The sequence below is a fragment of the Lepidochelys kempii genome, chromosome 4 (genome assembly GCF_965140285.1).
Source record: "Lepidochelys kempii isolate rLepKem1 chromosome 4, rLepKem1.hap1, whole genome shotgun sequence".
NCBI classification, from domain to species: Eukaryota; Metazoa; Chordata; order Testudines; family Cheloniidae; genus Lepidochelys; species Lepidochelys kempii.
Genome location: NC_136383.1, coordinates 61,853,223 through 61,869,778, shown reverse-complemented (window position 1 = coordinate 61,869,778; position 16,556 = coordinate 61,853,223). Strand labels below are relative to the sequence as shown.

Below are 16,556 nucleotides of genomic sequence, written 5' to 3'. Positions count from 1 at the left end.
CTCTTAGCAGCTGTAGAATGGCTACTGAATGTGCTTTTGGAAGATTAAAATCACATTGGAGGTGTCTACAAATCCATTTGGATTCCTGTGTCATCAGTCCTGCCCCTGTTAATGGGACTTGCTGTGCTAATCACAACCTTTGTGAAACCAGAGGTGAGTCATTTCCCCCTGAATGGGACCTATGTTCCCTCAGCCAGAAAGTACGGGGTGTACAGAAGTCACGCAGCAAAAGTCGGGGATGCTTTGAGCGCTCCCATTTTGGACTTGCATAGACCAAAGGAAGAGGGGGAATAGTACCTGTACGAATGTGCTTGTGGCGAAAAGTGGCTCATTTTGGGGGGGGGGGGGGCAGTGCTTGGTAGGGGTGTGGGCTTGATTGCTATGCAATGTAAGTCTGAATGACATGATGAATAATGATTTGGTTGTGGGGGAGAAGAGGGCAGAGTAGGTGTATAGATGGCATTTATTGAAATGTTAATTGCTGTACCTAGCTAAACAGAGGAATACTGTTTGCTTACTAATACTTAATTGCTCAAGAACATGTTTTTAGCTTTATTAACTCAAATCATTATTATAGAATGTGATGCAGTGATAGAAATAAATTTTCTTGAAAACATAATCTGCTTTATTTGTAAACGTCTTAAAAAGACAAAAACACTCAGAGTTGGGAAGGCCAGGTGCCATTATAAAACCACATGCAAAGAATAGTTAATACCCAGCACAATCTTTCTACCACTGCATGTCCCCACTCTTTGCCCCTTTTCCCCTCAATTGACAGCAGGGGAGGTGGGTAGAGGTTTCCGTTGAAGAAGGAAGCCTGCATGGAGTGTAGTTGCCCTGTCCAGCTGCTCATGAGCCCTGAATGCTTGGGCCACCCCAACATGGAGATGTCCAAGCTGCTGCTGGGCTGATGGCAGATTGCAGGGTGGTCATGCTGTGGTGGTGGTGATGCAGCAGGAGCCTGGTTCTAATTCACCCTTTCCCACAATGAGACTAACTATCTGGAGTTCCTGCTTCCAGAGAACTTTGCAGCAATCAGCAGCCATGAGAGAATTAACATGATGCAGTGTTAGCTCACACATGGCTTAACTCTGCAGCTTTACTCCACCTGGCACAGTTCTGGGAGAAAACGGACACCACATTCATACTCTGGAGAAATGATTTTGTGACCTGCAGACTGCATGATCCTAACTGCATTGGATTTGGAAGTAGAAGTGGCTCCATAAACACAGGAAGAGTGATTACAAAGTGTCAAATTTCTTGTAACTGAAAAGGAAAACCAGAATGACCTTACCAAACACCTGTGATTTAACTGTTAAAATAACCTTTACAGTTGTTTATGAATGTTTTGAATTCTAAGTCACCATTTTTAACTCCTCATTATGGGGGATACTAGGCTGTGATACAATCCGCCGTTAGTGGCCAAATGCTGGTAGCCAGGGTTTATCATTTTTGCATTTTTTCTTACAGCAGAAATCCCTCCCATTACTGTAATAATAAACTCTAAATTTGAGCCATACACTTACTGGGCTCCAGGGCAACTTCTGTCTCCACTGGAGTTTCTGCAGGCTCATCAGCGGGCTGTTCCTTGTGGGGGCGGGAAGGGAAATCAAACAGCTCTTCCAAATAGGGACCAAGTATTTGCTGTTGATCCTGATCCACAGCCTCCTCTAAGCCTGGTTTCATTAAGAATCACTTTCTGCTCCTTACTGGGAGCCTGCTGCTGGCTCCCATCAGTCCCCATGGTGCATTCAGGGCCCAGCAGGGAACCATCGCTGCTGATCAGGTTGTCATAAAGCATGGTTGGCTCCATCCTGGGTGCGGTGCCCAGAACCTGGTCAAAATTGTCATATAATGGGCATTTCATTGGCAAGTTGCTTGAGGTGCAGTTCTTGTCCCTGATCTTCCAGTACTCGCCCTTCAGCTAAGTACTTAATATGCTCCCTGTACTGATCACCTGTTTGGAAAATTTGCAGAATGGCCAGCCTTTTAGCTATTTGCTGGTACGTGTTGTTATTCCTGGTGCTTTTGCTGAAGTCCACAGTTTTACTTGCCTCACACCAGAGATTCACCAAAATCTGGCTGTGCTTCCATGACTATGAAGTAGCTCACTTAGCAAAAAGGCTTGATCAGTTTGCTCTACGTGGCAAACCCATGTGAGGCTCTCTGATAGCATGCTTCCAGATTGGTGATCGGAAGAGAATGGGTTAATGCTGACCCAAGCTGCTGCTGTTCACCAAACGGGGGGGGGGGGGGGGAGGGCAGCCTCCATTTTCAGTAGAGTGGATTGCCGATTGTTGAAAGAGAGAGGACTAAGTTGTCCTAGGGAATTGTGGGGTACTTGGCTGACTTCTGGGACCTGAGTCAAGCAGAACTGTGCCTACAGTGGAAAACCATAGGGCTCAGACCCTGGGTTCCAGCTTGACTTGAGCTTGGACCCTCTGCTTTGCAAGGTCCTGGGATTCTGGTTCGGAGACCAGGATTAGTGCAATTGCAGTGTAGACGTAAGGGGTGTTAGGTTTGAGGCTGGGTTCAAGCATGGACTTACGTTGCCTGTAGACATGCCTTGTGTCAGAGAAGTTCAAAGAGAAACACTTGAGAGCTCATTATGCCTTCTGGCTAGCTGTTCATTCTGCTACTCGTGAGTTCATGCTGACTGACTGCTCTCTCCAAGTCTCTAAGGTGCCACAAGTACTCGTTTTCCTCTCCAATTATGTATCTGTTAGCCTTGAAGTGATCATAACCTAATGGGTGATAAACTACCACTTACAGCAAAATAAGTTTTTACCCTTTCAATTTATTGTTCATCAGCAGTTTAATCTGTCATGTCGTGCTCATGCCTATAGTCCCATTGATGGTTTTTAAGGTAGCTTTAACTTCATCCCCATCAGGGTGGCCAGTGGTAGTTTTGCATATATATTATTGCATCGATATGGTCCAGGAAACAATATGCGGTTTGGGCTTCTAATTATTTCATAATAAATATCTTCCCTTCAGTTCAAGTGCTGATGAACAATATTATACATAATTAGTAGCATTATATATAATATTCTATTTAACATTGGGTGTAGAATAAATTGAAGGGAGAGGCATATTCTGAAACATATCCTCTCACAACTTTCTTTAACTTTTCTCATGTGGCTTGATTTTTCTTTCATCTGCTACCCACTACCAAACCCATTTTTCTTAGCTGTTGTTTCTCAGTTTAAATCTATTTTTATCTATTGATGAGTCAGTCACTGGTCTCCAGTTTAACACATCCTGTGTTGCTCGGAATGGCCTCAAATCTTTCTCATATGAAGAAGAATAAAAGGACTAGCTAACTGCATTATGACTTTTTTAAATTCTATTCCACACCAAAAGCAAAGCTGGGTGCCATATATTTATTTATTAAGTTCTTCTTGAGTCAGTGATACTTGAATAGAATTTTTTTCTTCTAACACAATTTCTGTCAGGTTTTATACGTGCATGCATCTATACTTGGTTTGCTACTAGTTTGTCTCACCCATAGCTTATATAAATGCTGCAGTTTTTGTTTTCTTGCACTACTTGTTCAGTTCCGCTGCAGCTGAAATAATTAAATTGTCATCTAATTATAGTGGTGCACTCAGATGGCCAGAGTTAAGGTTGTGTCAGCATTTGCATTATAAATCCTTAATATCAAGGGTTTATAACAGCTCAACAATAAAATGTGTTTTGAGCTAAACCTTGGTTTGCAGGTCTCAGGCCAGCATTGAATTCTTTTTAAAGCATACAATTTGAAAATAACTTAGTTTAATTGTTTCAAAAATTAATTGAAAGCTTGCGAACTTGCTGGATTTACTGCTCTGTAGACTACAGTCCTCTATATAACCACTTAACAGGTACAGCAGGAGGAAACTGCATTGTAAGTTTCTCCATGATGCCTGCAACTGGACTCATTCCTGACTTGGAAGAAACAATTGCATAACATGAGGACCACTCAATCTGCATGTAAATTGGCCTTTATTGCCAATTAGTGTCCATTATGGTGGTGGCTTACAAGACCTATTAATGGGACAGGCATTACAATTAACACCCAGGGACTGGACTGAGACCACCAAATCATATTTCACATGCTCTCAGCCATCAAGGAACTATTAGATGGTGATGGAGGCTTCCATTACCAGTCTCATAAGCCCAGTCCCCTAATTATTTTTTAATTTGAAGAATGTGTTAGGAAGAGGAAGGAGGCAGGTAAGGGACTGGAGGCAAAGCAGCCACAGAAATGGATAGATCTAGGTGTTTTTAGAACTGTTGCCTATAATTAAAAAAACTATTTTTTCTGGATTTTTTTTCCAGTTGCATCCTAGATCTCAGCTAAAGTGGAGCCTCAATTTCTCAAGGAAAGAGATGGAAATAACCTCACTGAAATAGATTTTTCAGGTAAGCTAAAACTCTTGATCACATGATACCCCTCCAATCACATGGGGGTAGGCTTCCCACTATGTGTCTTACCAGCTGACCTTGAAAAATCTTCTTGCTATACAGTTAGTAGAAAGCATAAATCAGTTTGGGGTAAGTACAATTTCATCATTAAACATGGTGGGATGCAGTTCAGGCTCTTACTAAGATTGAGCATGTCTTTCAGACAGACATTATGACCTTCAGGCAGAAATCGCTTGGTGCAGTTTTACAGATGGGAAATAGAAGTATGGAGATATTAGGTGATTTGCTCAAGGTCCTGCAGGAAATCTTTGCCAGAACTAAGTATTGAACTTAGACTTCTTGGTAGTACTTTTGTGGCTTGAGTTGAACCATTCAGAGAGCTTCTGATTGCCAAGATGTGAATCCTATTCAGTACAGCAACATACAGCTTTCACATGTGTTGTTGATGAGAGTATTGCATAAAAATCTTAGTTTAAACTAAGTAAAAATATTCATGGGGTCAGCCCTTTTCAAATGTCCATTTTAGAATCAAATTTACATCTGACTGAAATATTTTCTGCTTTTATAAAGTATTTACATTATAATGCAAAATCATGAAAGTATGATTTTATTACATGTTTTATTCTTAAAAATAATCTTCAGTCATTTGTTTTCTTTTGTCCTTCATCTTGGATCTTCAGTCTGTGTTTGGATCTTTGCAAGTTGGGATGTGCCCATGAATCTGAAGAAAGAATATGGGTTCTAAGACTTGTTAGCTGAATTCTTTTTCTTTTCAGTCTTTTGAAAATGAGAAGACCAAATTCTAAATCTTTTCTCTAGTCTGTTAAAGCATATATAGCACTGTTCCCCTTCTAAGCTGTGTGCGTGTGCGTGCGTGCGTGCACAGATCCTAAACCCCGCGCACACGGCAAAACACCGCGTGCACAAAAATGTGCACAGAGGCACAACAATTTGCACAGAAGAAATTTTTTGCACACACAGCCTGCCAAAAATTAGAGGGAACATTGATATATAGTACCATAATAGTATGTCCATAACTTCTGAAATATGATTGGCGAGGCACTTCGCAATCACCGTATAGAGAAGAAAAGCTGTAACCAGGTAGAACTCTGACTGGTTAACTGATCAAATAAAAAATGGTAATGCACCACTATATATTAATCACCTATATGAAGTGTTTTATCAGATGCAAGAAATTCTGGCACTCATTCTTCCAACAAAGTGTATAATGAAAAAAGAAAATGGTATGTCAAAAATCCATCCCTGTATTACAATTGTTACAATATTTAACTAAATCTCATTGCACTCCAAAGACTGTAATTATGATGTTATCCTTGAGCTCTATAAATTGGCATCAATGAAAATCCCTTGGAAGCTTTCCATTCATGGGGTGCTCTTGCATTAGGCATAGCAATTTTCTATCCCTTGCTCATCAAACAGGTTTGCCAGATCAGATGCTTAAACATCTAAGCTCCTCTCCTTGGCACCTCACTCCTGGTTTGCTTAGGTGGCTCCTCACTCAGCAGGCCAGTTTCTGAAAATATTTCTTAGGTGATTAATTCTCCCCATGAATTCCATAGGGAGCTGAGGGGTCATGGAGCTGCCTAATTTAGGACTGAAAATTCCACTAGGTAGTGGGTGAGGCATTGCTGTACTCAGCTGAACGCCACCCAAATCCTTCTAAAAGGTTGGGCCTCCATGGCTAAGGTGATGCAAGGTTCAGCAAAGATTGAATATTGTTTATAAGATCCTTCTGCTTTTTTATCCATTTCTTATAATATACCATGATTATTATTCAGTTAGGAGCTTTGCAAAAGTGGCGCACTTGCTCTCTAGAGAAAAGAGTCAAGCAGATTGCACTTCTTTTGCAGCTTTGGTGTTCATATTAATGATCTACAGTGATAATTTACAGCCAGCTGATTCTGACAGCTTCTGATATTAGAGCTGCTCTCCAGATCTTAGGGTCAATGCTGCTGCTAAGAGACTCTAGAATCATAAGAGGGAAAAACAGCACCACATTATGACATGGGGAATGAATGTGCCATAACTTCTGCATAGAGAAATTGACAATCTTGACTCAGTTCCTCAGGGAACAACTTTTCTCAGAAGACATGGATGAAAGTAAATCAGTTGCACTGGGCCCCTACTCCTTGTAAAAAACCAAAAGGCAAAGTATTGGCTTTTGAAAGCAAACAGGTGTAAATTGTTCAATTCAGATCAACCTGTGATACCTAGAAGTTGAACTAATTTATCTCAGCCATCTGCAAGCACTGGTAAGATCTCCCATTATGTGATCAGCTAAAAGACATTGGGTACACATTTTGTGGGAGAGTGACTGTTTCAGCTTTCTGATTGTCAGGCAGAACTATCTGGAGTCATTTCATACAGGGTTATGTTCTTGATAGCAAATATGAACAAACAAGTCAAGGCAGAAACAATTTTATTTTATCCTGATCCTAAACATCTGGCTACCTAGGTAGACTTTTCAATTCTGTTTTTGCTTTTTTTTAAAAAAAATGTTTTAATCAGACAGACACTTTGGAAAACACAGTATGATTCAACGAACTTTAGAACATATATTTTTCCCTCCACACCCAAGTCTACCAAAACAATAAAGAACCCCATCCAAATAAATGCATCTGAAATCTGAAACCAGTAACATTTTGACTTTTATCTCTTTGTGACCTTCCGAGTACGCCTTTTAAAAAACAAAAAAACCTTGTTTTGAGTTTGACCCTGTTTATACATCCTGCCCAAGCTCCACTTTGCTCCTTTTAAGAAGGTCTTATTTTAATCTAAAATTCACAGGCAACTCTCTTGCTCTTCTTTTTTTTTTTTCCCCAACGTAGAAAAGAATCACTAGGGAACAGATTTTACTGCTAACTTGATGCGTTAAGAGAGAGCTTCCCCCCTTAGATGTCTACCAGTCTCTATCATTAGCATCTGAGTCACTGCCAGTAATTACCTATTTCTTCATCATAGGTCTATTTTGTTCACTTCTGGAAATTTTTTAACCCTATTTTACTTTAAGTACTTTATCTGTTTCTTTTCTTCAGGCCCATTTCATTATTGACATGTTTCTTTTTTACTTAAAATTGTTTCTGCCTTTATTGTCACTAAATTACCTCATGCAAGAGTGTTTCTTTCATTGCATTTTAGTTCTAAGAGCTCTTTCATAGAAGTTCAGGGTCAATAGGTGGGCTTATATAAACAAACTAACATTAGGCCTGGTCCAGCTTTCAGTGAAGTCAATGAGAACTTGCATTGAAATGAGTGGAAGCAAGATTGAGATTACTGGGGTTATCATAATATAATATAACACTTCTGATATCACAGTACTTTAATATAGTTCTATAACAGCATTATACATAGAGCTCAGTTAATGAGTTTCAGTTCACTGGTAATTCCAAAAAGCAAAATAATTCATTTCAGGTACAACAAACCATTTGTTTTGATGAAATTGAAATATTCAGTTTTGATTTTCACAAGTTTAAAACAGCCATTTATTGGTTGTTAATAAAATTAAGGAAACTTTGACACAACCAAAACCACTTCAGATAAAAAAATTCAAAACATTTCATTTTGAATATGACAAATTGAAAGACTTTGATATCTTTTTAGAACAGTTTGGTGAAATAGATACAAACTTACAAATGTTTCGGTGTTGCTGAATCTGCATTTTTATCTGAGAAAGAAAAAACGTGCACAAAAACTTTTGCCCAGCTCTAGTTATAAATTCTTGCGATCGCAGCATCACAGGGCAGGTAAGTAATTTGAGGAGGTTGCCTGTATTTGGGTTGCTTATTACTTCCTTCTTCCCTAGTTTATTTTATAGGTTTGGATCACTATAACAAAACTATCCACACATAGGAACCAGGTATTGTTAGCAAGGGCCATTAATGACTACTGGTGCAGCAGCTTAGCAATATGAACTCAGCAATGTTGTATGTATGCAGTGTTTAATTTCCAGGTTAGATAGTTAACTGGGGTGCTATATAAATACAAAGGATTATATACACTGGGCTTGATCTCCTCTCATTTAAACTGGTTTACTCTAGTGTAATTCCATTGGCTTCATTTGACTTACTTCAAACATAGACCAGAGAAAGTGAGAAGAGAATCTAGCTCACTATGTGCACTGTGACTGAACTAATGCTGCTTTCTTAGCACTGGAACCTTTGCTTTCCTATGTTAGCAATGTAGACTTCCATAATTCTGAGAAGGCTTTTGATTCCATAAGATGTAAACTAACTGAGGGTGAAATTCACCAGGGCCTTAGAGGGCCTTACAAGGGATTTCTGGTGCATTCAAACCATGCAGTGATCTTGCACTGGGTCGTGCAGTAACAGTGAAAGCACAGACATGGGGAGAAGGTTCTGCACTTTCTGTACGCTGCAGAGGAAGTCTACGTGCTGGCCTCAAACACGCCAGTGCATAAGGGGGATTTGAGAGCAGGCTTGAGGGGTAGAGGGTGAGGCTGCAGAGATCCTGCAGAAAACAGAGATACAGAATGGCAGCTGCTGTTGTTCTAGTCAATGGGTTGCAGAGGACAGGAGTGGGGGGAATTAACTTTTCCCATAGCGAATATCCAAACCATTCCACTGGGTCTGCATATACAGCTGAATATAGGTTTTATATACTATTTTAAAAATGGTTGTACTTCTCTCTTAATTTGTTGTGAGTCTTTCCAGGCTGTCATCTTGGTTCTAATTAGATCATTTTGTGTTGCTTCGGGCTTCTGAAACAGACCGTTGGGTTGTGGGCAGCTGCCAGCATGCTGGTATGAAGGATGGTGCTGTCTGTCTGTACCTTCATTACATTCCTTCCAAGAGACATTTCCCAGCTTCTGTCCTTTCCATTCTGTTATCACCAGTGTCAGTTATATGCCTTTGTATGCTCTTGTTCTAACAAGTGTTGTTCATTCCACTCCACCTTCCCACAAACAGGATTAAAGTTCCTCCTTTGGAATTTCACCTGAGGGAAAAGCAAACATATTACTAACATCCCTCATGAGTTTTAGAGGTCCATGCCCATTGAAAGAAAGGATCTTATTTAGAGACAGATCATTGTCAGTCATTTTTATAACTCATAACCTGATAGTTTAAAAATCATACCCTTTTCCCTCCATCATGAGCAAACTAAATAGTGAACATGTCAAAGTCACTTAAGATGCATTCCTGTCAGATCCCTGTATGATAGCTTATTTATTTTATCCTCATTCCAAATATGATTTTAACTGGCCAACTCAAGACTATTATATATAAACTCTATGATATGGGTCTAATTCACACTTACTCTAAGGGTGGTATAAATAACCCTGGTATCATATAAAAGAGTCCTAAAGTGGATATACATTACATCTGTTTTACACTGACAGAATGGTTTAAAGGGGTCTTATTGTAAATGAGAATTGGGTCCTTTAACTTGAAAATGTCTCAAAGTATTTTGATAAAGTCATTGTATTCTATGGGAAATAAAAGTAGAAGCATAAAGTAAGATTTCCCCTTCCCCCTGAGGAGGCCTTAATTTCTACACTTTAGATCAGTCTGTATCACCTCGTATTGTACTATGAAATACTTATCTAAAATATTACCAATTATGGCTTTGTTAAAACCAAATATGAACAAGAAGTTTATCATGGAGACACTTCAATTTAAGGGGGGAGGTAGGAAGACACCTCTTGAGATAGGTGCTGGACTCCAGCTAGCCAAAGTTTTTTTTTTTTTTTTTTTTAAATCCTATTTTAGAATGTATTGAATGTGGTGCATCCTATTTGCCCCATGTTTTGAGTCAGCATAGGATGAATTTACCTAAGATGTCACTCCACTCTATAATTTTCACTAGTTCCATTAGTGGCATCCAATTACAGAGAAGTTCAGATCAAAGTAGGAGTGTATTTGTTCTTTGTGTGTATTCATCTAAAAAGCAGGAGAGAACAGACTATATAAGATCCCTTGGGATTTTCTTATTAAAACAAAAATAGAACTGATATGCACTATTGATCATGCTTGGAATCTTTTCACTTCTCATGGAGTTGAATCATTAGAATTTATGTTGAATTGAAGAACCCAAGGCTGTGAATTTCCCAGCTCAGAGCGATGTATTCGTAACCTCAAAAACTTGTAGTAAAAATTATAACCACAGTTCTTTTTCATGAATACTATTATACAAGATGATAGTGCCATGTTGAAAGGATACTAGTGATTTAAGTGCATGGATGGGAGCCAGGAATTCTGGGATCTGCTTCTGGCTCTTCCAGAGTTTTGCTATGTGAGTTAGACAAGCCACTTAAACTTATGTCCCAGTTTTCCCATTAGTAAAATGGAAATACAACTTGTCTGCCTCATGTGAGTCTTGTGAAGCTTCATTCATTAATGTTTGATGTGGTTTTGGATCCTTTGATGAAAAGCATTAAAAAAAGAACACCCAACAAAGTGCACAAAAGTAACCCCAACCTCGCCGACAGTGGTTTCCAAATGAGTCATCACCACCTCATGGCCAATGGTATCAAAGGTAGAAATCAGAGCTAATAATATCAGTGTGGATATTTGATCTTCATCAGTCACCAAGAGGTCACTGTTTTTCTTCATTTTGTTGTTGTTTTTTAAAATGATGGCTTCGGGCCATAAAGCCCTCAATAGCTTGAGACATATATGTCTCAGAGACCATTTCTCTCTTCATGAGGTGTTGTCATATTTGCAGTCAGTGGAGGCCCCTGAGATGAAGTTCTGTCTGTGTGAAAGAGAGAAGGTATCTAACAGGGTATTCTCCATTAGGAATCTAAGCTTTTGGAACTTCCCCCTGAATCTGGAGCAGCTTGAGTTTTTCATGGCACATTACAAATCCAATCTTTTCTTCCTGGACTATTGGGAATGGAGATGGGTGAAGTAGGCGTCTCTGGTGGTGGTTTGGTTGGTAGTGTTTGTTACATCCATGTTGCTGATAGGGTAGTCCTCTCAGTGGGCCCATTGTTAAGATCTATTATATATTAATTGTATTTCTGTGTGGTTGTCAGGGGTGTCTGGAGCCTGGGATGGATGCCCTGTTATGTAGTTAACATAAATGTCAAACAAATAAATTGTTTTTGTTATAAAGCTGAGCTTGTGAATCTCTTCTAAAACTTGAATGTTGTGGCTGGATGTTTGGCTACTGTTCATAGTCTCTACGGACACATCTTTAAAAGAAAATCAAGAAGTGTTTTCTTCCAATCCCCCTCCTTAGTTTTCTTCACATCTTCCATCTCTGCCCGGTGCTGCTCATTCCTCCCACCCCATCCTTTCCTATCTGCTGCTCTTTCTTTCCTTCTCCTCACACATAGCTCTTGTTCTGTAACATCACCACAGAGGCACCCATCCTGCTTTCCCAGGCCTGATTTGACTCTTCACAATGCTTTATTTCTGAAAAGCGTTTCCAACAGGCCTCTTAAGATTGGGGGGAGAAGGAGCTCAGCTTGGTGCCAGCTCTGACAGATTTTTTTTTTAATTGCTAGTGCTGAACTAACTAAAGCCTTAGCAAAGCGGCAGAGTGCATTTAAAATTGCACATTAAAATTTAAACACTCTGCATAATGTGGAAAGCTTAACAGCTACAGTATGATCTCGTAGTTTATTCAGAAATGAATGGTGTTGCCAAGTGATTGTCAGAAAGTTGGCATAAAATGTCTCTTGTGATCTATTCTAGGATACAGAGAAGAATTAAATAGCGAGAGTAGGATTTTTTTCCCCCTATGCTTCTTAATTCAACAAGTACTAGGGAACTCTGAAAAGGTAGAACTACACTAATGGCTGCTTTTGTTCTCTTCAAAGCTCAGTGCTCTCAGTTTTGCATTATAGTTTTGGTTTCATTGGACCAATCAGTGCTGACACAGGTTAGAGACATGGATAATTCCAGCATGCAATCTTGAGATAATGCGTTGAATTAGGTTAAGTAAAATACATAGCACGAGGCTTTCCACACGGGAGTCCAATTGACTACGGAAATTCCAGGAGGATCTGTGCTGGTCTATTTACTTAACCACTTGTTCCACCTTTCTGTTTCATGGATACATCCCATTCCCTTGTAACTTAGTTGAAAATTCTAACTGTGCTTTTCTCCTCTGAGTAGATACAGGGAATGTCAGAGCACAGCAGAGGCGGTGGATTCATGGAACACAGAATTTTATGTATTCAAGTCTTCATGGTTAGATTGAAGACCATTTGGGCCAAATTGTGGCAACTCTAACATAGGGTGCTCTGTGTGGAAAGAGGATACAGAGTTTCTTTCCCTGTTTTAATGCACCCATGCAGGATGCAACCATAACTTGGGTGCTTGGGCTCTGGAGCATGAGTGCAACTGTCCAATGCTGCTGAAGGCACACACTGCCCCACAGAGGCAGGCTTAGGCCAGGGCCTGGCCATTGCCCTACATGCCATCTAGCAGATATAGAGCTCTACAGGGGAGTATGTGCTACTCCTGAGAAGAAGGATACTAGTCCACATGCTCCTTCCAGTGTACTACCTCTGACTTCCTTAGATTAATGTTTCCATAGGTCACTGATATACTTCATTCCTTTCCCCCAATGTGGTTCCCTTTGGTCCTTGAGAGATTCTGTAAAAGAACACATCTGCCAAACTAGCAAGATAATTCTAATGGGAATTCTCTTTCAAGCAGCAAAATCAAGTGTTCCAAGGAGATTTTGGTATGTTAGCTTTTTTTGTAGGAACTTATATTTATGGTTGTTGGTGGATGGCTTTCAGGGTAGTCAGGATAGCTATTTTTCCACCTTGTATTACACACAAAGTGAGAAAAAATAAGATATAGTTTTATCCCTGTCCTTTATAAAACTACTGGGTAAAAGCTTGTACTGTAAGAACTGTGGCAGTTGCACAAATAATCTGTGCAGTCTTACTCATACAATCAACAAAATAACTGCATGCAAATTAGCTGGAGAGTAAGGTGGGAATTAGTTGAGTTACCGCTAAAATCTCAGTGGTCTAGTACTCTTGCGTGGCATGCATACATGCCTTACTGTAGCTGGAAGCCTGTGCTGTCACTCAGTTGTAATTTGTAAAGTCAAAATTGCTGAGCACTTAAAAATTGGACAATAACAGACCACAGATCCCAGTGATGATTGAACCTGGTGATATTCTAAACAAAAAGAACTCATGGCCATGCTTGTTCCTTGTAGCTGTTTCCATCGCTTAACAATGACTCAACAGACATTCTAGGTTTCAGAGTGACAAACCTGGAATCTTCTTTTGTAGATGATCTTGCACTACTCACTGCCTTTTGAAATGAGATTCTAGCCCAAAAGATGCATCAAGCGGAGGGAGAATTCTTTCAGCTCATACTGGGCCTCAGAAATTGTAGCATAGGCCGGGGACCTGCTGAGGTGGGATGTGGTGTGGCCTGTAGCCAGTAGCACTTGAGGCATTCTTGGCAAAGTTGCGGTCATAACAGGGGCTGGTACAAATATACAAACCACAGTAATAAACAGAATCCAATAACGTGCTAATATTGCACATAAATTATCTACAGTATGATATACTTTTGGTTTTGGATTCAGAAGTGCCTTGATCCACATATGTATTCTTGTATTTCCCCACTCTCCATCTATTTCAAATGTTAATTTACTATATAACTGCTTGTTGCCTGTTAGACTGTGAAGTGTGAAAGACAGCTGAGAACTTCTAAAATGCATTTTAGCTGAAGAGTTTGATTAAATTCAGAGTTGAATGAATAATTTGTAATGAATTGAATGAGTTTATCCTTCTCTTTTGCATGTGGATTATCTGTAGGCTGATTGCAGTTTCTTCAGATTTATTCAATATTTGAGTTAATTTCTCTAATTTTTGTAGTAGATTTTCAATACATACATTGCCGAAAGTTCACTGTGACCATTTAGTAATTAATGTTTGAAATCTGTTGAGTATTGTCTAGTCTCACAAATCACATGATATAGTTTTTCTAATTACAACTTATTGGAACTTTTATCATCAAAAGGAAGGCACATAAACACATAAGAAGGTATTGAGATCAGAAAAGGTGAAATAATTTAAAAACAAGAAGAAAATGGAACCGTAGGAAGAAAGAAAGGGGGAAAGGAGCAACTTCCTAATTTTTTTTAATAAGTGATTTTTTTAATCAAATTATTTTCTGACATGAAAGCTGGATTTTTATAGACTGTGATTAATTGAGAATGCTAAAAATTAATCTGAAAATGAGCATCTATTGCCTCAGGTTGTTTTTCATGACTTATTTATACTGAACAAAATTATAGTCAAATCTGACCTTAAGTCGGCTTATTTTCAGATTTGCATGACAAAAATGACATTCCAGAAATAACTATTCAGAAATGGGCCTGTCTTTCTGAATGTCTCTCTCAAAAATGCTCATTACTTTTATGAATTTAAGGCATGATGTATTCATACTTACATTTGATGAGTGCATATGAAAACAGCATACAGTAAAACAGTCAAAAAACATAATGAGTACTGCAGCATCACTTAACTTTAGGGCTATTTTAAAAAACATGGGTGCTTAACATTAGGTTCCTATGGCCAGACTAAAGTTATTTAGGCATTTAAGGATACTGGTGGGCACCTAGTGGGATTGTTAAAAGTACTTGGATGTCTAAATCCCATTCATTTTAAAATCAGGCCATTTAAAGTCAAGCATGGTTATAAATGTTTTCCTGAACTGGGGCAATAAATGAGTGGTCTGATTTTCCAAAGTTCAGAGCACCCATCAGCTCCCATTGAGGTCCATTTGAGATGCTTCAAGTCAGATAGATATGGCAGGTTTTTGCATCATTGAAAAACTTTATTTTATGTACTATTGTGAAGCGTGATTGTATGTAACCTCTCTAGGGGGAAGATGTATGTAGTGTAGGTGTAGCTGTGTTGGTCCCAGAATGGTAGAGAGATAAGGTGGATGAGGTAATATCTTTTATTGGACTAATTTCTGTTAGGAATGGATCAGTGTTCACATTGTGCTCCCTGTCAGTACCCGGCCCAATCCTACCCGCTGACCAAATTTGGTGATGAATCCCGGTCACGTGCTAACTGAGGCATATTGCGCATATGCTAAGAAGAAAGTGAGAGAGATGAGCTTTTGAGCCACACAGAGCTCTTCTTCAGGTCTGGGAACGGTACTCCAAGCATCACAGAAAAATGCAAGGTGGAACTGGTTGTTTTGCTGTGATGCTGGGAGTACCGTTCCCAGACCTGAAGAAGAGCTCTGTGTGGCTCGAATACTTCTCTTTCACCAAATACAAGATATTACCTCATCCACCTTGTCTCTCTAGGGAAGGGGGCAGGAGATGTGACAGATGTAAGGCCTTGGAGTTCAAAAGACTGTATTGCTAGGCAATTTATGGACATGGGGACAATAAATGTTAAATAGATTTCCTGGGGAATTCCTAGGAAGAAAATACAAATTCCCCATCTCCAATTATTCAAAACCCCAGCCTTTTGGAGTCTCGCCTTTTGTAACAGGCAGTCAGCAGACAAAGGTCCAAGCTGTATAAAGCAATAGCTGATCTGTCCAACCTTTGTTCTAGTTCTGGATCTAAGATGGATGAACTTGTAACTATGGGGAAAACCAAGTTGTGGGTTTTGAGGGACTAAAACCTACCAGAGCCCTAGGTTGGAATTCAGCATGACCCCTGGTAAACTTTTTAGCATGTGTATAGGTTTTTATTTTAATGTTTTCTCTCAAATAGAGCATAAGCTTTTGTGAACTACAGTGCAGCTCAAAAAAGCTTATGCTCAAATAAATTTGTTAGTCTCTAAGGTACTCCTTTTCTTTTTGCGGATACAGACTAACACGGCTGCTACTCTGAAACCACAGTTCAGAAGTGGTACAGACAGATTGTGGCCAATTTGTCACAAACAGCACTTTGAAAATCAGGTCACTTATACATGTGCCTAAATAGGGATTATTTTAGGATCCTGTTTTTTTAAAAACTTGGCTTAGAATCTAGATCCTTTATGTAGAATAAAAAGTAGCAGTCTTTATGCTAAGTAAAAGCATGTGTGGGTAAGAAAAGGATAATTTTTGGGCTTGAAGTGTTTGACAAATCCTGAAGTGTATGTCTGGCAGATCTTGCTTCCCCTGAGTGGGGCAAACCCATTGAAATGTGCATGTGCTTCACTTCACTTTAAGCACATG

At 39.4% G+C, this 16,556-nt stretch overlaps 2 long non-coding RNA genes across 4 annotated transcripts in view; one reads left to right on the top strand and one right to left on the bottom strand.

Annotated features, from left to right (window-relative positions):
- The window catches only part of LOC140909977 (uncharacterized), a 175,361-nt gene that overhangs the window by 89,011 nt on the left and 69,794 nt on the right, over positions 1 to 16,556 (top strand). Inside the window, exon 2 of the long non-coding RNA XR_012158396.1 lies at positions 4,321 to 4,404. This is a non-coding gene — a long non-coding RNA (uncharacterized LOC140909977). The remainder of the gene's footprint in view (positions 1 to 4,320; positions 4,405 to 16,556) is intronic.
- LOC144930496 (uncharacterized) overlaps positions 8,027 to 16,556 on the bottom strand; it is a 178,373-nt gene continuing 169,843 nt past the window's right edge. For all 3 annotated transcript variants that reach the window (XR_013635706.1, XR_013635705.1, XR_013635707.1), the window contains one exon: positions 8,027 to 9,381. This is a non-coding gene — a long non-coding RNA (uncharacterized LOC144930496). The remainder of the gene's footprint in view (positions 9,382 to 16,556) is intronic.